General features: G+C 44.3%; 14 non-coding genes and 1 pseudogene across 14 annotated transcripts; all 15 read left to right on the forward strand.

The window, feature by feature from the left end:
- The first annotated feature begins 102 nt into the window (after positions 1 to 102).
- Positions 103 to 293, forward strand: LOC141180684 (U2 spliceosomal RNA). Its single transcript, XR_012256330.1, has one exon. It is a non-coding gene; the product is annotated as a U2 spliceosomal RNA (small nuclear RNA).
- A 1,113-nt stretch (positions 294 to 1,406) lies between these two features.
- LOC141180685 (U2 spliceosomal RNA) lies at positions 1,407 to 1,597 on the forward strand. Its single transcript, XR_012256331.1, has one exon. It is a non-coding gene; the product is annotated as a U2 spliceosomal RNA (small nuclear RNA).
- Positions 1,598 to 2,721: 1,124 nt separating this feature from the next.
- LOC141182137 (U2 spliceosomal RNA) lies at positions 2,722 to 2,813 on the forward strand (annotated as a pseudogene).
- A 789-nt stretch (positions 2,814 to 3,602) lies between these two features.
- LOC141181931 (U2 spliceosomal RNA) lies at positions 3,603 to 3,785 on the forward strand. The gene has a single exon (XR_012257458.1). It is a non-coding gene; the product is annotated as a U2 spliceosomal RNA (small nuclear RNA).
- A 1,117-nt stretch (positions 3,786 to 4,902) lies between these two features.
- On the forward strand, positions 4,903 to 5,093 carry LOC141180686 (U2 spliceosomal RNA). Its single transcript, XR_012256332.1, has one exon. It is a non-coding gene; the product is annotated as a U2 spliceosomal RNA (small nuclear RNA).
- A 1,124-nt stretch (positions 5,094 to 6,217) lies between these two features.
- Positions 6,218 to 6,408, forward strand: LOC141181582 (U2 spliceosomal RNA). Its single transcript, XR_012257145.1, has one exon. It is a non-coding gene; the product is annotated as a U2 spliceosomal RNA (small nuclear RNA).
- A 1,120-nt stretch (positions 6,409 to 7,528) lies between these two features.
- Positions 7,529 to 7,719, forward strand: LOC141180687 (U2 spliceosomal RNA). Its single transcript, XR_012256333.1, has one exon. It is a non-coding gene; the product is annotated as a U2 spliceosomal RNA (small nuclear RNA).
- Positions 7,720 to 8,839: 1,120 nt separating this feature from the next.
- On the forward strand, positions 8,840 to 9,030 carry LOC141180689 (U2 spliceosomal RNA). The gene has a single exon (XR_012256335.1). It is a non-coding gene; the product is annotated as a U2 spliceosomal RNA (small nuclear RNA).
- Positions 9,031 to 10,149: 1,119 nt separating this feature from the next.
- Positions 10,150 to 10,340, forward strand: LOC141181747 (U2 spliceosomal RNA). The gene has a single exon (XR_012257295.1). It is a non-coding gene; the product is annotated as a U2 spliceosomal RNA (small nuclear RNA).
- A 1,118-nt stretch (positions 10,341 to 11,458) lies between these two features.
- Positions 11,459 to 11,649, forward strand: LOC141180690 (U2 spliceosomal RNA). The gene has a single exon (XR_012256336.1). It is a non-coding gene; the product is annotated as a U2 spliceosomal RNA (small nuclear RNA).
- A 6,390-nt stretch (positions 11,650 to 18,039) lies between these two features.
- On the forward strand, positions 18,040 to 18,234 carry LOC141181945 (U2 spliceosomal RNA). Its single transcript, XR_012257463.1, has one exon. It is a non-coding gene; the product is annotated as a U2 spliceosomal RNA (small nuclear RNA).
- Positions 18,235 to 19,348: 1,114 nt separating this feature from the next.
- LOC141180691 (U2 spliceosomal RNA) lies at positions 19,349 to 19,539 on the forward strand. The gene has a single exon (XR_012256337.1). It is a non-coding gene; the product is annotated as a U2 spliceosomal RNA (small nuclear RNA).
- Positions 19,540 to 20,658: 1,119 nt separating this feature from the next.
- On the forward strand, positions 20,659 to 20,849 carry LOC141180693 (U2 spliceosomal RNA). The gene has a single exon (XR_012256338.1). It is a non-coding gene; the product is annotated as a U2 spliceosomal RNA (small nuclear RNA).
- Positions 20,850 to 21,969: 1,120 nt separating this feature from the next.
- Positions 21,970 to 22,160, forward strand: LOC141180694 (U2 spliceosomal RNA). Its single transcript, XR_012256339.1, has one exon. It is a non-coding gene; the product is annotated as a U2 spliceosomal RNA (small nuclear RNA).
- A 1,118-nt stretch (positions 22,161 to 23,278) lies between these two features.
- On the forward strand, positions 23,279 to 23,469 carry LOC141180695 (U2 spliceosomal RNA). The gene has a single exon (XR_012256340.1). It is a non-coding gene; the product is annotated as a U2 spliceosomal RNA (small nuclear RNA).
- The last annotated feature ends 928 nt before the right edge of the window (positions 23,470 to 24,397 follow it).

The raw sequence follows: 24,397 nt of genomic DNA on the forward strand, positions 1-24,397 counted from the left end.
GGTTGACAGCATGTCTTCTTAACGGGAGTCCAGGTGGCCATCTCCACAAATGGACTTTTCAGAATCCTTGGGTGGCACCGTAGTCGGAAACCAATTCTGGTTATCGCTTCTCGGCCTTTTGGCTAAGATCAAGTGTAGTATCTGTTCTTATCAGTTTAATATCTGATACGTCCCCTATCTGGGGACCATATATTAAATGGATTTTTAGAACAGGGAGATGGAAAAAGAGCTTGCTCTGTCCACTCCACGCATTGACCTGGTATTGCAGTATCTCCAGGACCGGTGCACCCCTTCTTTAATGCAGTTTCTAAAATCAGAAAGAATTGAATTCAATGCTTTTTGTTCATTTGGCTTGTTTGTCGGATTTTGGGATGGACTCTTTGGCTTTGCTTTTCTTCTCCTCATTGGATTTTTCATGTTAAAAGTTGCAGAAGCCAGATGACAAGCTCATTTTGGTTCAACTTCAGCAACTGTGCATTGCATTGCCATGTAATGTAATGCAATGCTATCTATCTAGCTCTCCCTCTATACTTCCTTTTGGATAAACAGACATATTAGGCAAGCATTTTGGAGCTTTCACCTAAATAACTACAGGTGGTGAGATAAGCTGCACAATATAATTGACCTTTCAGTATATTGTTGCACACACACCATCTATTTAGCAAATGCCCTTGTTATCAACAGCAGCCTTTTAAACTCACCTGAGCTAACAGGTATGTGAGCTGGTTACTCTGCTGCGCTTAAAATTTCTTTTTTGGTTTGCTACAATGCCTTTTCTGAAACGTTGCCTCCCTCTGCTGGAACACTGACTTCTTTCATTTAATGCCTGCAGACTATAAAAGAGAAACCAACCCAAAAAGTTTGGTTGATTAGTCTGTGGCATTCTTTTAAACTGTTGCTTATGGCGGTCTCTGTGAGCTTCTCAGTGACATTCAGCCATCCAGGTATCCCGCCTGCAGTAGACGGAATGTGGCAATGGAACGCTGGCTGCGCGTGTCATAATAGGCTCTGAGCCTTTATATACCTGCGCACAGCAGCAGCCACCTTCAGTCTGCTGCTGGACAGCCAGCAGCAGCAGCAGCAGCAGGAGAGGTAATTAATCAGCAACCCTCCTGCTAAGGGTAGACAGCTGCTCGTTCCACCCCCGCCTTAATTGGTTCTCCTCCCTTCCAACGGTGTTGAGGCGGGTGGGAACAGCCGGGGGTTGAGGGTACTGTGCTAAAAGAGGTGGAGTTATGCAGATCTAAAACGCGTGGATTGCAGCAGCAGCAAGCCGAAAAGTGCAGGCATGTGAGGGATCTAGAGGTTGACAGCATGTCTTCTTAACGGGAGTCCAGGTGGCCATCTCCACAAATGGACTTTTCAGAATCCTTGGGTGGCACCGTAGTCGGAAACCAATTCTGGTTATCGCTTCTCGGCCTTTTGGCTAAGATCAAGTGTAGTATCTGTTCTTATCAGTTTAATATCTGATACGTCCCCTATCTGGGGACCATATATTAAATGGATTTTTAGAACAGGGAGATGGAAAAAGAGCTTGCTCTGTCCACTCCACGCATTGACCTGGTATTGCAGTATCTCCAGGACCGGTGCACCCCTTCTTTAATGCAGTTTCTAAAATCAGAAAGAATTGAATTCAATGCTTTTTGTTCATTTGGCTTGTTTGTCGGATTTTGGGATGGACTCTTTGGCTTTGCTTTTCTTCTCCTCATTGGATTTTTCATGTTAAAAGTTGCAGAAGCCAGATGACAAGCTCATTTTGGTTCAAGTTCAGCAACTGTGCATTGCATTGCCATGTAATGTAATGCAATGCTATCTATCTAGCTCTCCCTCTATACTTCCTTTTGGATAAACAGACATATTAGGCAAGCATTTTGGAGCTTTCACCTAAATAACTACAGGTGGTGAGATAAGCTGCACAATATAATTGACCTTTCAGTATATTGTTGCACACACACCATCTATTTAGCAAATGCCCTTGTTATCAACAGCAGCCTTTTAAACTCACCTGAGCTAACAGGTATGTGAGCTGGTTACTCTGCTGCGCTTAAAATTTCTTTTTTGGTTTGCTACAATGCCTTTTCTGAAACGTTGTCTCCCTCTGCTGGAACACTGACTTCTTTCATTTAATGCCTGCAGACTATAAAAGAGAAACCAACCCAAAAAGTTTGGTTGATTAGTCTGTGGCATTCTTTTAAACTGTTGCTTATGGCGGTCTCTGTGAGCTTCTCAGTGACATTCAGCCATCCAGGTATCCCGCCTGCAGTAGACGGAATGTGGCAATGGAACGCTGGCTGCGCGTGTCATAATAGGCTCTGAGCCTTTATATACCTGCGCACAGCAGCAGCCACCTTCAGTCTGCTGCTGGACAGCCAGCAGCAGCAGCAGCAGCAGCAGGAGAGGTAATTAATCAGCAACCCTCCTGCTAAGGGTAGACAGCTGCTCGTTCCACCCCCCCCCCCCCGCCTTAATTGGTTCTCCTCCCTTCCAACGGTGTTGAGGCGGGTGGGAACAGCCGGGGGTTGAGGGTACTGTGCTAAAAGAGGTGGAGTTATGCAGATCTAAAACGCGTGGATTGCAGCAGCAGCAAGCCGAAAAGTGCAGGCATGTGAGGGATCTAGAGGTTGACAGCATGTCTTCTTAACGGGAGTCCAGGTGGCCATCTCCACAAATGGACTTTTCAGAATCCTTGGGTGGCACCGTAGTCGGAAACCAATTCTGGTTATCGCTTCTCGGCCTTTTGGCTAAGATCAAGTGTAGTATCTTTCGAAAAGGCGGTTTTGGATGTTGGCCGCCCTAGTAGATTGATACATTATGCACACTGGGGTTTAGGCGCTTGTTAGTACGCCAGGTGGCTAATATAGTCATCTGGTGGAAAGCATGGCCCCCCAGGATCGACGCCATTGGGCCGGAGAAGATCGAAAGCCCGAAGTGTGAAGTGCCCCAGGAGTGGTGACCCTGGGGTGCCTTAACTCACTGGGATTGGGAACCCCACTTGAGTTTATGGCACATTTGCACAAGCACTTCAAATTTTCTTTCTTCACACACACCCTTATTCCGGGCCTTCTGGCCTTAGGATGGGGAATTTTTCAATTCCCGGTCGAAGGTCCGGGCAGTATTATACTGTGAAACCTTCACTATTTATTTAATTTCTTTGTCACTGTGTGTCCACTTATTCACGTGTGTCACGTCCTACTAGGATTTTGTCGGGATGCGGTTCCCTTACGGGTTCCTCTCTTGGCAGGTCTAGGGGGGGAGTGTGTGGCCATCAGGTTCCGCTCCCCCCTGAACCCCCCTGGCTCTCCTCTTTCGGGAGGAGAGCGTTGTTGGCTCCCCTCTTCCGGGAGGGGAGCACAGTCTTTGGCTCCCAGTGCCTTGCTCGGGTGAGAACTCGGGCAGGTGCTGGGGGTAAGATTGGGTCGCCTCTGGCTTCGGCTGGAGGTGGCTTTTTGTCCCTGTTCCTCGCTGTGGCCTTTTGGCTCGGAGGGACGGGGAATGGTTTGGGGGACCCTTCTCCTTTTGGAGAGGGTTTCAAGAAGACCAGCATCCTAGTGCACTTTTTTTGTGGCACTTGTCACTTTTTTAAGCGCACTCGGGTTTTGTACACGAATTCGGGCTTTCGATAAAAAAAAAAATCTGTTCTTATCAGTTTAATATCTGATACGTCCCCTATCTGGGGACCATATATTAAATGGATTTTTAGAACAGGGAGATGGAAAAAGAGCTTGCTCTGTCCACTCCACGCATTGACCTGGTATTGCAGTATCTCCAGGACCGGTGCACCCCTTCTTTAATGCAGTTTCTAAAATCAGAAAGAATTGAATTCAATGCTTTTTGTTCATTTGGCTTGTTTGTCGGATTTTGGGATGGACTCTTTGGCTTTGCTTTTCTTCTCCTCATTGGATTTTTCATGTTAAAAGTTGCAGAAGCCAGATGACAAGCTCATTTTGGTTCAACTTCAGCAACTGTGCATTGCATTGCCATGTAATGTAATGCAATGCTATCTATCTAGCTCTCCCTCTATACTTCCTTTTGGATAAACAGACATATTAGGCAAGCATTTTGGAGCTTTCACCTAAATAACTACAGGTGGTGAGATAAGCTGCACAATATAATTGACCTTTCAGTATATTGTTGCACACACACCATCTATTTAGCAAATGCCCTTGTTATCAACAGCAGCCTTTTAAACTCACCTGAGCTAACAGGTATGTGAGCTGGTTACTCTGCTGCGCTTAAAATTTCTTTTTTGGTTTGCTACAATGCCTTTTCTGAAACGTTGTCTCCCTCTGCTGGAACACTGACTTCTTTCATTTAATGCCTGCAGACTATAAAAGAGAAACCAACCCAAAAAGTTTGGTTGATTAGTCTGTGGCATTCTTTTAAACTGTTGCTTATGGCGGTCTCTGTGAGCTTCTCAGTGACATTCAGCCATCCAGGTATCCCGCCTGCAGTAGACGGAATGTGGCAATGGAACGCTGGCTGCGCGTGTCATAATAGGCTCTGAGCCTTTATATACCTGCGCACAGCAGCAGCCACCTTCAGTCTGCTACTGGACAGCCAGCAGCAGCAGCAGCAGGAGAGGTAATTAATCAGCAACCCTCCTGCTAAGGGTAGACAGCTGCTCGTTCCACCCCCCCCCCCCGCCTTAATTGGTTCTCCTCCCTTCCAACGGTGTTGAGGCGGGTGGGAACAGCCGGGGGTTGAGGGTACTGTGCTAAAAGAGGTGGAGTTATGCAGATCTAAAACGCGTGGATTGCAGCAGCAGCAAGCCGAAAAGTGCAGGCATGTGAGGGATCTAGAGGTTGACAGCATGTCTTCTTAACGGGAGTCCAGGTGGCCATCTCCACAAATGGACTTTTCAGAATCCTTGGGTGGCACCGTAGTCGGAAACCAATTCTGGTTATCGCTTCTCGGCCTTTTGGCTAAGATCAAGTGTAGTATCTGTTCTTATCAGTTTAATATCTGATACGTCCCCTATCTGGGGACCATATATTAAATGGATTTTTAGAACAGGGAGATGGAAAAAGAGCTTGCTCTGTCCACTCCACGCATTGACCTGGTATTGCAGTATCTCCAGGACCGGTGCACCCCTTCTTTAATGCAGTTTCTAAAATCAGAAAGAATTGAATTCAATGCTTTTTGTTCATTTGGCTTGTTTGTCGGATTTTGGGATGGACTCTTTGGCTTTGCTTTTCTTCTCCTCATTGGATTTTTCATGTTAAAAGTTGCAGAAGCCAGATGACAAGCTCATTTTGGTTCAACTTCAGCAACTGTGCATTGCATTGCCATGTAATGTAATGCAATGCTATCTATCTAGCTCTCCCTCTATACTTCCTTTTGGATAAACAGACATATTAGGCAAGCATTTTGGAGCTTTCACCTAAATAACTACAGGTGGTGAGATAAGCTGCACAATATAATTGACCTTTCAGTATATTGTTGCACACACACCATCTATTTAGCAAATGCCCTTGTTATCAACAGCAGCCTTTTAAACTCACCTGAGCTAACAGGTATGTGAGCTGGTTACTCTGCTGCGCTTAAAATTTCTTTTTTGGTTTGCTACAATGCCTTTTCTGAAACGTTGTCTCCCTCTGCTGGAACACTGACTTCTTTCATTTAATGCCTGCAGACTATAAAAGAGGAACCAACCCAAAAAGTTTGGTTGATTAGTCTGTGGCATTCTTTTAAACTGTTGCTTATGGCGGTCTCTGTGAGCTTCTCAGTGACATTCAGCCATCCAGGTATCCCGCCTGCAGTAGACGGAATGTGGCAATGGAACGCTGGCTGCGCGTGTCATAATAGGCTCTGAGCCTTTATATACCTGCGCACAGCAGCAGCCACCTTCAGTCTGCTGCTGGACAGCCAGCAGCAGCAGCAGCAGCAGGAGAGGTAATTAATCAGCAACCCTCCTGCTAAGGGTAGACAGCTGCTCGTTCCACCCCCCCCCACCCCCTGCCTTAATTGGTTCTCCTCCCTTCCAACGGTGTTGAGGCGGGTGGGAACAGCCGGGGGTTGAGGGTACTGTGCTAAAAGAGGTGGAGTTATGCAGATCTAAAACGCGTGGATTGCAGCAGCAGCAAGCCGAAAAGTGCAGGCATGTGAGGGATCTAGAGGTTGACAGCATGTCTTCTTAACGGGAGTCCAGGTGGCCATCTCCACAAATGGACTTTTCAGAATCCTTGGGTGGCACCGTAGTCGGAAACCAATTCTGGTTATCGCTTCTCGGCCTTTTGGCTAAGATCAAGTGTAGTATCTGTTCTTATCAGTTTAATATCTGATACGTCCCTTATCTGGGGACCATATATTAAATGGATTTTTAGAACAGGGAGATGGAAAAAGAGCTTGCTCTGTCCACTCCACGCATTGACCTGGTATTGCAGTATCTCCAGGACCGGTGCACCCCTTCTTTAATGCAGTTTCTAAAATCAGAAAGAATTGAATTCAATGCTTTTTGTTCATTTGGCTTGTTTGTCGGATTTTGGGATGGACTCTTTGGCTTTGCTTTTCTTCTCCTCATTGGATTTTTCATGTTAAAAGTTGCAGAAGCCAGATGACAAGCTCATTTTGGTTCAACTTCAGCAACTGTGCATTGCATTGCCATGTAATGTAATGCAATGCTATCTATCTAGCTCTCCCTCTATACTTCCTTTTGGATAAACAGACATATTAGGCAAGCATTTTGGAGCTTTCACCTAAATAACTACAGGTGGTGAGATAAGCTGCACAATATAATTGACCTTTCAGTATATTGTTGCACACACACCATCTATTTAGCAAATGCCCTTGTTATCAACAGCAGCCTTTTAAACTCACCTGAGCTAACAGGTATGTGAGCTGGTTACTCTGCTGCGCTTAAAATTTCTTTTTTGGTTTGCTACAATGCCTTTTCTGAAACGTTGTCTCCCTCTGCTGGAACACTGACTTCTTTCATTTAATGCCTGCAGACTATAAAAGAGGAACCAACCCAAAAAGTTTGGTTGATTAGTCTGTGGCATTCTTTTAAACTGTTGCTTATGGCGGTCTCTGTGAGCTTCTCAGTGACATTCAGCCATCCAGGTATCCCGCCTGCAGTAGACGGAATGTGGCAATGGAACGCTGGCTGCGCATGTCATAATAGGCTCTGAGCCTTTATATACCTGCGCACAGCAGCAGCCACCTTCAGTCTGCTGCTGGACAGCCAGCAGCAGCAGCAGCAGGAGAGGTAATTAATCAGCAACCCTCCTGCTAAGGGTAGACAGCTGCTCGTTCCACCCCCCCCACCCCCCTCCTTAATTGGTTCTCCTCCCTTCCAACGGTGTTGAGGCGGGTGGGAACAGCCGGGGGTTGAGGGTACTGTGCTAAAAGAGGTGGAGTTATGCAGATCTAAAACGCGTGGATTGCAGCAGCAGCAAGCCGAAAAGTGCAGGCATGTGAGGGATCTAGAGGTTGACAGCATGTCTTCTTAACGGGAGTCCAGGTGGCCATCTCCACAAATGGACTTTTCAGAATCCTTGGGTGGCACCGTAGTCGGAAACCAATTCTGGTTATCGCTTCTCGGCCTTTTGGCTAAGATCAAGTGTAGTATCTGTTCTTATCAGTTTAATATCTGATACGTCCCCTATCTGGGGACCATATATTAAATGGATTTTTAGAACAGGGAGATGGAAAAAGAGCTTGCTCTGTCCACTCCACGCATTGACCTGGTATTGCAGTATCTCCAGGACCGGTGCACCCCTTCTTTAATGCAGTTTCTAAAATCAGAAAGAATTGAATTCAATGCTTTTTGTTCATTTGGCTTGTTTGTCGGATTTTGGGATGGACTCTTTGGCTTTGCTTTTCTTCTCCTCATTGGATTTTTCATGTTAAAAGTTGCAGAAGCCAGATGACAAGCTCATTTTGGTTCAACTTCAGCAACTGTGCATTGCATTGCCATGTAATGTAATGCAATGCTATCTATCTAGCTCTCCCTCTATACTTCCTTTTGGATAAACAGACATATTAGGCAAGCATTTTGGAGCTTTCACCTAAATAACTACAGGTGGTGAGATAAGCTGCACAATATAATTGACCTTTCAGTATATTGTTGCACACACACCATCTATTTAGCAAATGCCCTTGTTATCAACAGCAGCCTTTTAAACTCACCTGAGCTAACAGGTATGTGAGCTGGTTACTCTGCTGCGCTTAAAATTTCTTTTTTGGTTTGCTACAATGCCTTTTCTGAAACGTTGTCTCCCTCTGCTGGAACACTGACTTCTTTCATTTAATGCCTGCAGACTATAAAAGAGGAACCAACCCAAAAAGTTTGGTTGATTAGTCTGTGGCATTCTTTTAAACTGTTGCTTATGGCGGTCTCTGTGAGCTTCTCAGTGACATTCAGCCATCCAGGTATCCCGCCTGCAGTAGACGGAATGTGGCAATGGAACGCTGGCTGCGCGTGTCATAATAGGCTCTGAGCCTTTATATACCTGCGCACAGCAGCAGCCACCTTCAGTCTGCTGCTGGACAGCCAGCAGCAGCAGCAGCAGGAGAGGTAATTAATCAGCAACCCTCCTGCTAAGGGTAGACAGCTGCTCGTTCCACCCCCCCCACCCCCCGCCTTAATTGGTTCTCCTCCCTTCCAACGGTGTTGAGGCGGGTGGGAACAGCCGGGGGTTGAGGGTACTGTGCTAAAAGAGGTGGAGTTATGCAGATCTAAAACGCGTGGATTGCAGCAGCAGCAAGCCGAAAAGTGCAGGCATGTGAGGGATCTAGAGGTTGACAGCATGTCTTCTTAACGGGAGTCCAGGTGGCCATCTCCACAAATGGACTTTTCAGAATCCTTGGGTGGCACCGTAGTCGGAAACCAATTCTGGTTATCGCTTCTCGGCCTTTTGGCTAAGATCAAGTGTAGTATCTGTTCTTATCAGTTTAATATCTGATACGTCCCCTATCTGGGGACCATATATTAAATGGATTTTTAGAACAGGGAGATGGAAAAAGAGCTTGCTCTGTCCACTCCACGCATTGACCTGGTATTGCAGTATCTCCAGGACCGGTGCACCCCTTCTTTAATGCAGTTTCTAAAATCAGAAAGAATTGAATTCAATGCTTTTTGTTCATTTGGCTTGTTTGTCGGATTTTGGGATGGACTCTTTGGCTTTGCTTTTCTTCTCCTCATTGGATTTTTCATGTTAAAAGTTGCAGAAGCCAGATGACAAGCTCATTTTGGTTCAACTTCAGCAACTGTGCATTGCATTGCCATGTAATGTAATGCAATGCTATCTATCTAGCTCTCCCTCTATACTTCCTTTTGGATAAACAGACATATTAGGCAAGCATTTTGGAGCTTTCACCTAAATAACTACAGGTGGTGAGATAAGCTGCACAATATAATTGACCTTTCAGTATATTGTTGCACACACACCATCTATTTAGCAAATGCCCTTGTTATCAACAGCAGCCTTTTAAACTCACCTGAGCTAACAGGTATGTGAGCTGGTTACTCTGCTGCGCTTAAAATTTCTTTTTTGGTTTGCTACAATGCCTTTTCTGAAACGTTGTCTCCCTCTGCTGGAACACTGACTTCTTTCATTTAATGCCTGCAGACTATAAAAGAGAAACCAACCCAAAAAGTTTGGTTGATTAGTCTGTGGCATTCTTTTAAACTGTTGCTTATGGCGGTCTCTGTGAGCTTCTCAGTGACATTCAGCCATCCAGGTATCCCGCCTGCAGTAGACGGAATGTGGCAATGGAACGCTGGCTGCGCGTGTCATAATAGGCTCTGAGCCTTTATATACCTGCGCACAGCAGCAGCCACCTTCAGTCTGCTGCTGGACAGCCAGCAGCAGCAGCAGCAGCAGGAGAGGTAATTAATCAGCAACCCTCCTGCTAAGGGTAGACAGCTGCTCGTTCCACCCTCCCCCCCGCCTTAATTGGTTCTCCTCCCTTCCAACGGTGTTGAGGCGGGTGGGAACAGCCGGGGGTTGAGGGTACTGTGCTAAAAGAGGTGGAGTTATGCAGATCTAAAACGCGTGGATTGCAGCAGCAGCAAGCCGAAAAGTGCAGGCATGTGAGGGATCTAGAGGTTGACAGCATGTCTTCTTAACGGGAGTCCAGGTGGCCATCTCCACAAATGGACTTTTCAGAATCCTTGGGTGGCACCGTAGTCGGAAGCCAATTCTGGTTATCGCTTCTCGGCCTTTTGGCTAAGATCAAGTGTAGTGTCTGTTCTTATCAGTTTAATATCTGATACGTCCCCTATCTGGGGACCATATATTAAATGGATTTTTAGAACAGGGAGATGGAAAAAGAGCTTGCTCTGTCCACTCCACGCATTGACCTGGTATTGCAGTATCTCCAGGACCGGTGCACCCCTTCTTTAATGCAGTTTCTAAAATCAGAAAGAATTGAATTCAATGCTTTTTGTTCATTTGGCTTGTTTGTCAGATTTTGGGATGGACTCTTTGGCTTTGCTTTTCTTCTCCTCATTGGATTTTTCATGTTAAAAGTTGCAGAAGCCAGATGACAAGCTCATTTTGGTTCAACTTCAGCAACTGTGCATTGCATTGCCATGTAATGTAATGCAATGCTATCTATCTAGCTCTCCCTCTATACTTCCTTTTGGATAAACAGACATATTAGGCAAGCATTTTGGAGCTTTCACCTAAATAACTACAGGTGGTGAGATAAGCTGCACAATATAATTGACCTTTCAGTATATTGTTGCACACACACCATCTATTTAGCAAATGCCCTTGTTATCAACAGCAGCCTTTTAAACTCACCTGAGCTAACAGGTATGTGAGCTGGTTACTCTGCTGCGCTTAAAATTTCTTTTTTGGTTTGCTACAATGCCTTTTCTGAAACGTTGTCTCCCTCTGCTGGAACACTGACTTCTTTCATTTAATGCCTGCAGACTATAAAAGAGAAACCAACCCAAAAAGTTTGGTTGATTAGTCTGTGGCATTCTTTTAAACTGTTGCTTATGGCGGTCTCTGTGAGCTTCTCAGTGACATTCAGCCATCCAGGTATCCCGCCTGCAGTAGACGGAATGTGGCAATGGAACGCTGGCTGCGCGTGTCATAATAGGCTCTGAGCCTTTATATACCTGCGCACAGCAGCAGCCACCTTCAGTCTGCTGCTGGACAGCCAGCAGCAGCAGCAGCAGCAGGAGAGGTAATTAATCAGCAACCCTCCTGCTAAGGGTAGACAGCTGCTCGTTCCACCCCCCCCCCGCCTTAATTGGTTCTCCTCCCTTCCAACGGTGTTGAGGCGGGTGGGAACAGCCGGGGGTTGAGGGTACTGTGCTAAAAGAGGTGGAGTTATGCAGATCTAAAACGCGTGGATTGCAGCAGCAGCAAGCCGAAAAGTGCAGGCATGTGAGGGATCTAGAGGTTGACAGCATGTCTTCTTAACGGGAGTCCAGGTGGCCATCTCCACAAATGGACTTTTCAGAATCCTTGGGTGGCACCGTAGTCGGAAACCAATTCTGGTTATCGCTTCTCGGCCTTTTGGCTAAGATCAAGTGTAGTATCTGTTCTTATCAGTTTAATATCTGATACGTCCCCTATCTGGGGACCATATATTAAATGGATTTTTAGAACAGGGAGATGGAAAAAGAGCTTGCTCTGTCCACTCCACGCATTGACCTGGTATTGCAGTATCTCCAGGACCGGTGCACCCCTTCTTTAATGCAGTTTCTAAAATCAGAAAGAATTGAATTCAATGCTTTTTGTTCATTTGGCTTGTTTGTCGGATTTTGGGATGGACTCTTTGGCTTTGCTTTTCTTCTCCTCATTGGATTTTTCATGTTAAAAGTTGCAGAAGCCAGATGACAAGCTCATTTTGGTTCAACTTCAGCAACTGTGCATTGCATTGCCATGTAATGTAATGCAATGCTATCTATCTAGCTCTCCCTCTATACTTCCTTTTGGATAAACAGACATATTAGGCAAGCATTTTGGAGCTTTCACCTAAATAACTACAGGTGGTGAGATAAGCTGCACAATATAATTGACCTTTCAGTATATTGTTGCACACACACCATCTATTTAGCAAATGCCCTTGTTATCAACAGCAGCCTTTTAAACTCACCTGAGCTAACAGGTATGTGAGCTGGTTACTCTGCTGCGCTTAAAATTTCTTTTTTGGTTTGCTACAATGCCTTTTCTGAAACGTTGTCTCCCTCTGCTGGAACACTGACTTCTTTCATTTAATGCCTGCAGACTATAAAAGAGAAACCAACCCAAAAAGTTTGGTTGATTAGTCTGTGGCATTCTTTTAAACTGTTGCTTATGGCGGTCTCTGTGAGCTTCTCAGTGACATTCAGCCATCCAGGTATCCCGCCTGCAGTAGACGGAATGTGGCAATGGAACGCTGGCTGCGCGTGTCATAATAGGCTCTGAGCCTTTATATACCTGCGCACAGCAGCAGCCACCTTCAGTCTGCTGCTGGACAGCCAGCAGCAGCAGCAGCAGCAGGAGAGGTAATTAATCAGCAACCCTCCTGCTAAGGGTAGACAGCTGCTCGTTCCACCCCCCCCCCCGCCTTAATTGGTTCTCCTCCCTTCCAACGGTGTTGAGGCGGGTGGGAACAGCCGGGGGTTGAGGGTACTGTGCTAAAAGAGGTGGAGTTATGCAGATCTAAAACGCGTGGATTGCAGCAGCAGCAAGCCGAAAAGTGCAGGCATGTGAGGGATCTAGAGGTTGACAGCATGTCTTCTTAACGGGAGTCCAGGTGGCCATCTCCACAAATGGACTTTTCAGAATCCTTGGGTGGCACCGTAGTCGGAAACCAATTCTGGTTATCGCTTCTCGGCCTTTTGGCTGAGACCAAGTGCTTCACAGCAGGAGGTTTCAGTTGAAGGGCACTCAGGTACCCCTCTCCTTGGCCTGGCAGGATCGTCCACTTCGGTGGGCTTCACCTGCCTGCTGCTATTAGGGAGAGGGATTAGTCCTAGGGTAACGGGCAGCGATCCCCCAGCCTTCAGGTGCTTTATCACAAAGCTCTGAAGGCGCAGATTGCAGGCGGTTGCAATTTGCATTTTGTTGCGCCATACCATGGAGGTTGACCCCAACCTCGTGCCTCTATATGCGAGGCTCAAGAACACCATAAGGGTCCGCTTTACGGCTGGTGGTTCCGATATGCGGAATCTGGGATATGTAGTCCAGGACGTGCTTGAGAAACTGCTCCACGTCAGAACCAACGAAATCCTTTCTATCCAGGATTATCCTCGACGTGGAGACTATGATGTAACCTTTACTGGCGAAGGTATTTTCAAAGATGTTTTGTCCAGAGTTAAGTCGGTAGAAAATAGCCCTGGTCTAAAAGGGATTCAGATCATCGAGCACGTCCTGGATGAGGTAAAGATGGTGGTTGTGAAAATCTTCTCACCCTTCATAACGGCACCAGAGGTTATTTCCTTTTTGTCAGTTTATTTTAAAAGTGTGAAATTGATTGGGAAAGTGTTGAATGAGTTTAACATCTGGACCTCAAAATGGAAGTTTTTAGTAAAATGTGAAAGAGACCCTAAATTCCCTGGAGGTGTGAGACTTCCTCCAGCTCGATTTAAAATAGGGCAAACTAATGGGGATTTTTTTTCTCAGGAATGCCACTTTTTTGTAGGTATTGTGGTCTCTATGGGCACTCTAAGGATAGTTGTGGTGCCACTTGTAGAAATTGTGCCAGTACTGAACATGACACAAAGGAGTGCCCAAATGAAAAAAAATGCTCTTTTTGTCGGACACCTGGTCATTTCTATTTTTCTTGCCCTCACAGGTTCAGAGAGGATGAACAAAAACAAAAGGAGAAGTCCAAGACATCCGGGAATGGACGGGCCAATCAGACCACCCCTCAGGAGGAGGAACAGCAACCTGGAGCCTCGGGAGGTGATAAGGGCGCTTCGACTAGTAACAATCCCTCCGAGTCAATGACAGGTAACTCACAGGAGCCCAGGAGCTGGCTGAAAGACCATAAGGAGGCTAAAAGGAAGGCTGAGAAAGATCATAAAGGGGCGGTCGGTAAGGCCAAAAAAGAGCGCCAAAAGGCTGACACCGAGCCCAAAATTCCCACTGGGTCTCACGAGAGCGAGGGCGGTACGTGGCATTTGGTGAGGTCTCATAATAAGAAAAATAATGGTTCCGTGGAGGTGGCTAATAGGGAGGAGATGGATACATCCCCTCACGGGGGTGTAGACTCTGGAATCCCGAGGTCCCGGGGCTCTGCTGCCCCAGGTGGGGCCCCGAACCTGGCTGCCTCCGGGGACTCTGAGGCTCCGCCATGTGCGCAGCCTGCCCCTGTGTTACGACCCTCTGCGGGTCAGCAGGGGAGTGCGGAGCCTCTCGGAGACCCACCTGACGAGGACCTAAATGGTCAGCCTATGGAGACCCAGTGTAACCTTTCTCTCAATATCCTTCCGAGCTACACCCCAGTAGCGTCGGGTCTTAATTTAAGTGAATGTTCCTTCTCCGATGATGAAGACTCTTTGATAACGGTGGATTCAGAAGAGGGCGTTGGTGAAAGTCCAAGTGGTCTGATCCGTCCATCGGATAGGTAAAGTCCAGTTTTTGTTTATTCCTAACCATTTGTTATGATGGCTGACATTAGTGGTGTTTCCCTCAATGTGAGAGGCATAGGATCCAAGACCAGAAGAGCTACTGTTTTACATTTTTTAACCTGTTTTACAGCTTCTGTTTTCTTTTTACAAGAATGTCATATCCCTCATAAGATTTCTTACAAAAAATATAAGGAAGAGTGGAAACATGGTCCATCGGTCTGGTCTGGATCAAATGCAACTGGATCAGCCGGGGTAGCTATACTTTTTAAGGGAAATGTGTCTATTGATTTTATCCAAGATATTTTACCGGGTCGTATTCTTTTAGTTAAGGCTTTTATTGATGGGACAAGATGGCAGTTTTTAAATTTTTATGGGTCACCTGATAAAAATGAAAGGGCTGATATGCTGGAAATTTTACCTTTATTTATTAACATTTCTGAACCTTTTATCCTGGCAGGTGATTTTAATTGTATTTTAAAAGGCGAAAGCCGACGCTCCGGTTCCGTGAGTAGAAATTATGACAAAACGTCTGGAATGTTAAGCAATATTATAAATGATTGTAAATTAACTGATGTGTATAAAGAATGTAACAAGGATAGCCCTATAGACGCTGGTTTCACCTGGAGCAATTCTACATGTAGCTCCAGGATAGATTTTGTTTTAGGTTCAGAAAAAATACTGCCAGTGAAATGTGAAGTTTTAACTAATATTCTCTCAGATCACAAGGTTTTATCTTTTAGAGTGAGGATTAATGGAAAGAAGAAATGTGGTAAGAAATCTTGGAAATTGAATGTGTCCCTTTTAAAAGATCCACAAATTTTATCGGATTTTATTGAGTTTTATGTAAACTGTAGAAAAAGGAAAAACCCCAATATTTCTTTTAGCTCCTGGTGGGATAGAATGAAAATAAGCATTAAAGATTTCTTTATTAAGAAAAGCATACAAAAAGCTAAAGAAAAGTTTGAGATCTATAATTTTCTTAATATCAGGTTACAGACATTGTACAAATTCAAAGACAATGGTCTGGATGTAGGTAATGATATATTGAGTCTTAAAGGAGAAATTTCAAAGTGGTTGGAACAAAAAGGAAAAGAACTGATTTTTCGTTCAAAGGTAAAACACGTAGAAGAGGATGAGACTTGTTCCAGGTATTTTTTTAAGAAAAACAAACAGGCGAAAACAATAATTGATAACATAGATGGAGATAATAATATCAACGTTATATTGGATAAGGTAAATGTCTATTTTAATGATCTTTTTAATGTAAAACCTGTAGACCATGATTTAATACACACTTTCCTGGGGGAGATCAAGTCCACCCTAGATGCTGATGCCCAAAGTTTTTTATCCCAACCTCTATGTGAGGAAGAGATTTTAGAAACCATGAAGAGTTTTAAAAATGGTAAAGTGCCCGGCCCTGATGGTATCCCCATAGAGTTTTATATAAGTTTTTATGATATTTTAAAAGATGATTTGTTTAATTTGTTTTCCGAAGTTTTTAATAATAAGGTTTTACTCAACTCATGGAAGAAAGGTGAGGTATCACTACTATACAAAAAAGGTGACAAAACGGATCTTAAAAACTGGAGGCCGATAACTCTTTTAAATAGTGATTACAAAATTATGGCTAAGATCTGTGCAAATCGGTTGAAAAAGGTGATACATAAAGTAATTCATGCAAATCAGGTATGCGGGGTACCTGGGCGTAGTATCTGGGACAATTTAAACCTGGTGAAAGATTGTATTGAAGATGTAAAAACCAGAAAGACAAAGATGTCAATCCTAGCGGTGGATTTTGAGAAAGCTTTTGACCGCGTGTCTCATTTTTATCTTTTTAAAGTTTTAGAAAAAATGGGCATTCCGGGTGGGTTTTTATTGTCTCTTAAAGCTTTTTATAATGATTGTACGAGTAAGATTTTAGTTAATGGTTTTAAAACAAAAGAGGTAGTTTTAAAATCAGGGGTGAAGCAGGGTTGCCCTTTGTCCCCCCTGCTTTTTATATGTGCTATAGAACCCCTTTTATGTACAATACGCCGGGATAAGCAAATATGTGGAGTACCCTTACCCGGAGGGAACGGTCTACAAGTTAAAGTTGTAAGCTATATGGATGATGTAGCAGTGTTTGGATGTGATGTACCTTCAATACAAAAAACGATAAGCCAAATTCAGTCTTTTTGTACAGTTTCCGGTTTTAAAATTAATCTTACTAAATGTAATATTTTAAATGTCGGGGGGATGAGTTTACATGATGTACCAATTGCAGTTACAGATTCCATCACTATTTTAGGTGTTTCTTTTAATGAATCTAATAATGGTTTTAATAGCTGGGATGCGGCAGCACAGAAAATTAATCAGAAAATCTGCATGTGGAATATGAGAAAGCTGTCAATGGAAGGTAAAGTTCTGATTGTAAAAATGGTGATATTACCTATCCTGTTATATCTTAGTTTGGTGTTCCCCCCTCCTACAAATTTGTTGAAACGAATTACAAAAGTATGTTTTACCTTTTTTTGGGGCTCAAAAATGGAGAAACTCAAAAGAGAAATTGTGACAAAGCCAAAGGTTAAAGGTGGGAAAGATTTCCCTGTTTTAGATAAGTTTCTTTTAATACATTTTTTCTGTTTCTGTTTTAAAACCCTTTTTAAAGATAATTACCTTTCCTATTTTATGCGTTTTAACACTGGTTTTCTCATGAGAAGGTTTGGTTGGTTTGAAACAGTTTTATCCTCTCCTTATGCTTTTAACCTACCTGCACATTATGAGATTTTAAAGAAAATTATTCTTGATTTTAATTTGAATAAGAAACAGACAGGGGATCTATGTAACAGCAAGACACTACTCAAACAAATTAGTACTGATGTGACGTTGTGTGATATTGAACGTTATGATGATGACAAAACTGTACACATATGGAAAATGATTAACGCCCCTTATCTTTTTAATGTACAGAAAGACATGTCTTGGAGCTGCGCACACCACTGTCTTCCTTGCCGGGCATTCCAGTACAGAAGAGGTTTTGTGAGGTCTGCCATCTGCCCAAGAGAAGGTTGTCAAGAAGAAGAGACAGTGAAGCATCTTTTATGGACTTGTGCTTTTGCTAAAGAGTTCTGGAGAAGACTAATCCCCCTGCTGGAGAAAATGGTGGACCTCAAGGACTTTAATTTTGCATCAGTGTTATATGGTCTTCTGGAATGCCCAACAATGGACCAAAAAATAATGGCGTGGAAGATAGTGAATTGTGCCAAGATAGCGCTCTGGAATGCTAGAAATATTGCTGTTTTTAAACATGAAATGTTACCAGTAGATGATGTTTTAGCCTTTTGTAAAAGTGAAATGTACATATACTATTTATTGGACAGGAAAAAGAATGTAACGTTGGCAGGCAAATGGCTTTTTAACCTATGGAATATTTGAAGTCTTGTAAAATTTGCTGTGATGGAATTTTTATTTTTCTTTGAAGTCCCGAAAGTGTAATATGGATGTAATGGTTTTATTTCTGTAATTTGTTAAATTTTAAATAAACGGTTTTTATCCCCATGTGGGGGATAGCCAAATTAAAAAAATCTGTTCTTATCAGTTTAATATCTGATACGTCCCCTATCTGGGGACCATATATTAAATGGATTTTTAGAACAGGGAGATGGAAAAAGAGCTTGCTCTGTCCACTCCACGCATTGACCTGGTATTGCAGTATCTCCAGGACCGGTGCACCCCTTCTTTAATGCAGTTTCTAAAATCAGAAAGAATTGAATTCAATGCTTTTTGTTCATTTGGCTTGTTTGTCGGATTTTGGGATGGACTCTTTGGCTTTGCTTTTCTTCTCCTCATTGGATTTTTCATGTTAAAAGTTGCAGAAGCCAGATGACAAGCTCATTTTGGTTCAACTTCAGCAACTGTGCATTGCATTGCCATGTAATGTAATGCAATGCTATCTATCTAGCTCTCCCTCTATACTTCCTTTTGGATAAACAGACATATTAGGCAAGCATTTTGGAGCTTTCACCTAAATAACTACAGGTGGTGAGATAAGCTGCACAATATAATTGACCTTTCAGTATATTGTTGCACACACACCATCTATTTAGCAAATGCCCTTGTTATCAACAGCAGCCTTTTAAACTCACCTGAGCTAACAGGTATGTGAGCTGGTTACTCTGCTGCGCTTAAAATTACTTTTTTGGTTTGCTACAATGCCTTTTCTGAAACGTTGTCTCCCTCTGCTGGAACACTGACTTCTTTCATTTAATGCCTGCAGACTATAAAAGAGAAACCAACCCAAAAAGTTTGGTTGATTAGTCTGTGGCATTCTTTTAAACTGTTGCTTATGGCGGTCTCTGTGAGCTTCTCAGTGACATTCAGCCATCCAGGTATCCCGCCTGCAGTAGACGGAATGTGGCAATGGAACGCTGGCTGCGCGTGTCATAATAAGCTCTGAGCCTTTATATACCTGCGCACAGCAGCAGCCACCTTCAGTCTGCTGCTGGACAGCCAGCAGCAGCAGCAGCAGCAGGAGAGGTAATTAATCAGCAACCCTCCTGCTAAGGGTAGACAGCTGCTCGTTCCACCCCCCGCCTTAATTGGTTCTCCTCCCTTCCAACAGTGTTGAGGCGGGTGGGAACAGCCGGGGGTTGAGGGTACTGTGCTAAAAGAGGTGGAGTTATGCAGATCTAAAACGCGTGGATTGCAGCAGCAGCAAGCCGAAAAGTGCAGGCATGTGAGGGATCTAGAGGTTGACAGCATGTCTTCTTAACGGGAGTCCAGGTGGCCATCTCCACAAATGGACTTTTCAGAATCCTTGGGTGGCACCGTAGTCGGAAACCAATTCTGGTTATCGCTTCTCGGCCTTTTGGCTAAGATCAAGTGTAGTATCTGTTCTTATCAGTTTAATATCTGATACGTCCCCTATCTGGGGACCATATATTAAATGGATTTTTAGAACAGGGAGATGGAAAAAGAGCTTGCTCTGTCCACTCCACGCATTGACCTGGTATTGCAGTATCTCCAGGACCGGTGCACCCCTTCTTTAATGCAGTTTCTAAAATCAGAAAGAATTGAATTCAATGCTTTTTGTTCATTTGGCTTGTTTGTCGGATTTTGGGATGGACTCTTTGGCTTTGCTTTTCTTCTCCTCATTGGATTTTTCATGTTAAAAGTTGCAGAAGCCAGATGACAAGCTCATTTTGGTTCAACTTCAGCAACTGTGCATTGCATTGCCATGTAATGTAATGCAATGCTATCTATCTAGCTCTCCCTCTATACTTCCTTTTGGATAAACAGACATATTAGGCAAGCATTTTGGAGCTTTCACCTAAATAACTACAGGTGGTGAGATAAGCTGCACAATATAATTGACCTTTCAGTATATTGTTGCACACACACCATCTATTTAGCAAATGCCCTTGTTATCAACAGCAGCCTTTTAAACTCACCTGAGCTAACAGGTATGTGAGCTGGTTACTCTGCTGCGCTTAAAATTTCTTTTTTGGTTTGCTACAATGCCTTTTCTGAAACGATGTCTCCCTCTGCTGGAACACTGACTTCTTTCATTTAATGCCTGCAGACTATAAAAGAGAAACCAACCCAAAAAGTTTGGTTGATTAGTCTGTGGCATTCTTTTAAACTGTTGCTGATGGCGGTCTCTGTGAGCTTCTCAGTGACATTCAGCCATCCAGGTATCCCGCCTGCAGTAGACGGAATGTGGCAATGGAACGCTGGCTGCGCGTGTCATAATAGGCTCTGAGCCTTTATATACCTGCGCACAGCAGCAGCCACCTTCAGTCTGCTGCTGGACAGCCAGCAGCAGCAGCAGCAGCAGGAGAGGTAATTAATCAGCAACCCTCCTGCTAAGGGTAGACAGCTGCTCATTCCACCCCCCCCCCCGCCTTAATTGGTTCTCCTCCCTCCCAACGGTGTTGAGGCGGGTGGGAACAGCCGGGGGTTGAGGGTACTGTGCTAAAAGAGGTGGAGTTATGCAGATCTAAAACGCGTGGATTGCAGCAGCAGCAAGCCGAAAAGTGCAGGCATGTGAGGGATCTAGAGGTTGACAGCATGTCTTCTTAACGGGAGTCCAGGTGGCCATCTCCACAAATGGACTTTTCAGAATCCTTGGGTGGCACCGTAGTCGGAAACCAATTCTGGTTATCGCTTCTCGGCCTTTTGGCTAAGATCAAGTGTAGTATCTGTTCTTATCAGTTTAATATCTGATACGTCCCCTATCTGGGGACCATATATTAAATGGATTTTTAGAACAGGGAGATGGAAAAAGAGCTTGCTCTGTCCACTCCACGCATTGACCTGGTATTGCAGTATCTCCAGGACCGGTGCACCCCTTCTTTAATGCAGTTTCTAAAATCAGAAAGAATTGAATTCAATGCTTTTTGTTCATTTGGCTTGTTTGTCGGATTTTGGGATGGACTCTTTGGCTTTGCTTTTCTTCTCCTCATTGGATTTTTCATGTTAAAAGTTGCAGAAGCCAGATGACAAGCTCATTTTGGTTCAACTTCAGCAACTGTGCATTGCATTGCCATGTAATGTAATGCAATGCTATCTATCTAGCTCTCCCTCTATACTTCCTTTTGGATAAACAGACATATTAGGCAAGCATTTTGGAGCTTTCACCTAAATAACTACAGGTGGTGAGATAAGCTGCACAATATAATTGACCTTTCAGTATATTGTTGCACACACACCATCTATTTAGCAAATGCCCTTGTTATCAACAGCAGCCTTTTAAACTCACCTGAGCTAACAGGTATGTGAGCTGGTTACTCTGCTGCGCTTAAAATTTCTTTTTTGGTTTGCTACAATGCCTTTTCTGAAACGTTGTCTCCCTCTGCTGGAACACTGACTTCTTTCATTTAATGCCTGCAGACTATAAAAGAGAAACCAACCCAAAAAGTTTGGTTGATTAGTCTGTGGCATTCTTTTAAACTGTTGCTTATGGCGGTCTCTGTGAGCTTCTCAGTGACATTCAGCCATCCAGGTATCCCGCCTGCAGTAGACGGAATGTGGCAATGGAACGCTGGCTGCGCGTGTCATAATAGGCTCTGAGCCTTTATATACCTGCGCACAGCAGCAGCCACCTTCAGTCTGCTGCTGGACAGCCAGCAGCAGCAGCAGCAGCAGGAGAGGTAATTAATCAGCAACCCTCCTGCTAAGGGTAGACAGCTGCTCGTTCCACCCCCCCCCCCCGCCTTAATTGGTTCTCCTCCCTTCCAACGGTGTTGAGGCGGGTGGGAACAGCCGGGGGTTGAGGGTACTGTGCTAAAAGAGGTGGAGTTATGCAGATCTAAAACGCGTGGATTGCAGCAGCAGCAAGCCGAAAAGTGCAGGCATGTGAGGGATCTAGAGGTTGACAGCATGTCTTCTTAACCGGAGTCCAGGTGGCCATCTCCACAAATGGACTTTTCAGAATCCTTGGGTGGCACCGTAGTCGGAAACCAATTCTGGTTATCGCTTCTCGGCCTTTTGGCTAAGATCAAGTGTAGTATCTGTTCTTATCAGTTTAATATCTGATACGTCCCCTATCTGGGGACCATATATTAAATGGATTTTTAGAACAGGGAGATGGAAAAAGAGCTTGCTCTGTCCACTCCACGCATTGACCTGGTATTGCAGTATCTCCAGGACCGGTGCACCCCTTCTTTAATGCAGTTTCTAAAATCAGAAAGAATTGAATTCAATGCTTTTTGTTCATTTGGCTTGTTTGTCGGATTTTGGGATGGACTCTTTGGCTTTGCTTTTCTTCTCCTCATTGGATTTTTCATGTTAAAAGTTGCAGAAGCCAGATGACAAGCTCATTTTGGTTCAACTTCAGCAACTGTGCATTGCATTGCCATGTAATGTAATGCAATGCTATCTATCTAGCTCTCCCTCTATACTTCCTTTTGGATAAACAGACATATTAGGCAAGCATTTTGGAGCTTTCACCTAAATAAATACAGGTGGTGAGATAAGCTGCACAATATAATTGACCTTTCAGTATATTGTTGCACACACACCATCTATTTAGCAAATGCCCTTGTTATCAACAGCAGCCTTTTAAACTCACCTGAGCTAACAGGTATGTGAGCTGGTTACTCTGCTGCGCTTAAAATTTCTTTTTTGGTTTGCTACAATGCCTTTTCTGAAACGTTGTCTCCCTCTGCTGGAACACTGACTTCTTTCATTTAATACCTGCAGACTATAAAAGAGAAACCAACCCAAAAAGTTTGGTTGATTAGTCTGTGGCATTCTTTTAAACTGTTGCTTATGGCGGTCTCTGTGAGCTTCTCAGTGACATTCAGCCATCCAGGTATCCCGCCTGCAGTAGACGGAATGTGGCAATGGAACGCTGGCTGCGCGTGTCATAATAGGCTCTGAGCCTTTATATACCTGAGCACAGCAGCAGCCACCTTCAGTCTGCTGCTGGACAGCCAGCAGCAGCAGCAGCAGCAGGAGAGGTAATTAATCAGCAACCCTCCTGCTAAGGGTAGACAGCTGCTCGTTCCACCCCCCCCCCGCCTTAATTGGTTCTTCTCCCTTCCAACGGTGTTGAGGCGGGTGGGAACAGCCGGGGGTTGAGGGTACTGTGCTAAAAGAGGTGGAGTTATGCAGATCTAAAACGCGTGGATTGCAGCAGCAGCAAGCCGAAAAGTGCAGGCATGTGAGGGATCTAGAGGTTGACAGCATGTCTTCTTAACGGGAGTCCAGGTGGCCATCTCCACAAATGGACTTTTCAGAATCCTTGGGTGGCACCGTAGTCGGAAACCAATTCTGGTTATCGCTTCTCGGCCTTTTGGCTAAGATCAAGTGTAGTATCTGTTCTTATCAGTTTAATATCTGATACGTCCCCTATCTGGGGACCATATATTAAATGGATTTTTAGAACAGGGAGATGGAAAAAGAGCTTGCTCTGTCCACTCCACGCATTGACCTGGTATTGCAGTATCTCCAGGACCGGTGCACCCCTTCTTTAATGCAGTTTCTAAAATCAGAAAGAATTGAATTCAATGCTTTTTGTTCATTTGGCTTGTTTGTCGGATTTTGGGATGGACTCTTTGGCTTTGCTTTTCTTCTCCTCATTGGATTTTTCATGTTAAAAGTTGCAGAAGCCAGATGACAAGCTCATTTTGGTTCAACTTCAGCAACTGTGCATTGCATTGCCACGTAATGTAATGCAATGCTATCTATCTAGCTCTTCCTCTATACTTCCTTTTGGATAAACAGACATATTAGGCAAGCATTTTGGAGCTTTCACCTAAATAACTACAGGTGGTGAGATAAGCTGCACAATATAATTGACCTTTCAGTATATTGTTGCACACACACCATCTATTTAGCAAATGCCCTTGTTATCAACAGCAGCCTTTTAAACTCACCTGAGCTAACAGGTATATGAGCTGGTTACTCTGCTGCGCTTAAAATTTCTTTTTTGGTTTGCTACAATGCCTTTTCTGAAACGTTGTCTCCCTCTGCTGGAACACTGACTTCTTTCATTTAATGCCTGCAGACTATAAAAGAGAAACCAACCCAAAAAGTTGGGTTGATTAGTCTGTGGCATTCTTTTAAACTGTTGCTTATGGCGGTCTCTGTGAGCTTCTCAGTGACATTCAGCCATCCAGGTATCCCGCCTGCAGTAGACGGAATGTGGCAATGGAACGCTGGCTGCGCGTGTCATAATAGGCTCTGAGCCTTTATATACCTGCGCACAGCAGCAGCCACCTTCAGTCTGCTGCTGGACAGCCAGCAGCAGCAGCAGCAGGAGAGGTAATTAATCAGCAACCCTCCTGCTAAGGGTAGACAGCTGCTCGTTCCACCCCCCCCCCCCCCGCCTTAATTGGTTCTCCTCCCTTCCAACGGTGTTGAGGCGGGTGGGAACAGCCGGGGGTTGAGGGTACT

Source organism: Phyllobates terribilis, unplaced genomic scaffold (genome assembly GCF_046119375.1).
Source record: "Phyllobates terribilis strain yellow unplaced genomic scaffold, ASM4611937v1 Scaffold_34__1_contigs__length_13252353, whole genome shotgun sequence".
NCBI classification, from domain to species: domain Eukaryota; kingdom Metazoa; phylum Chordata; class Amphibia; order Anura; family Dendrobatidae; genus Phyllobates; species Phyllobates terribilis.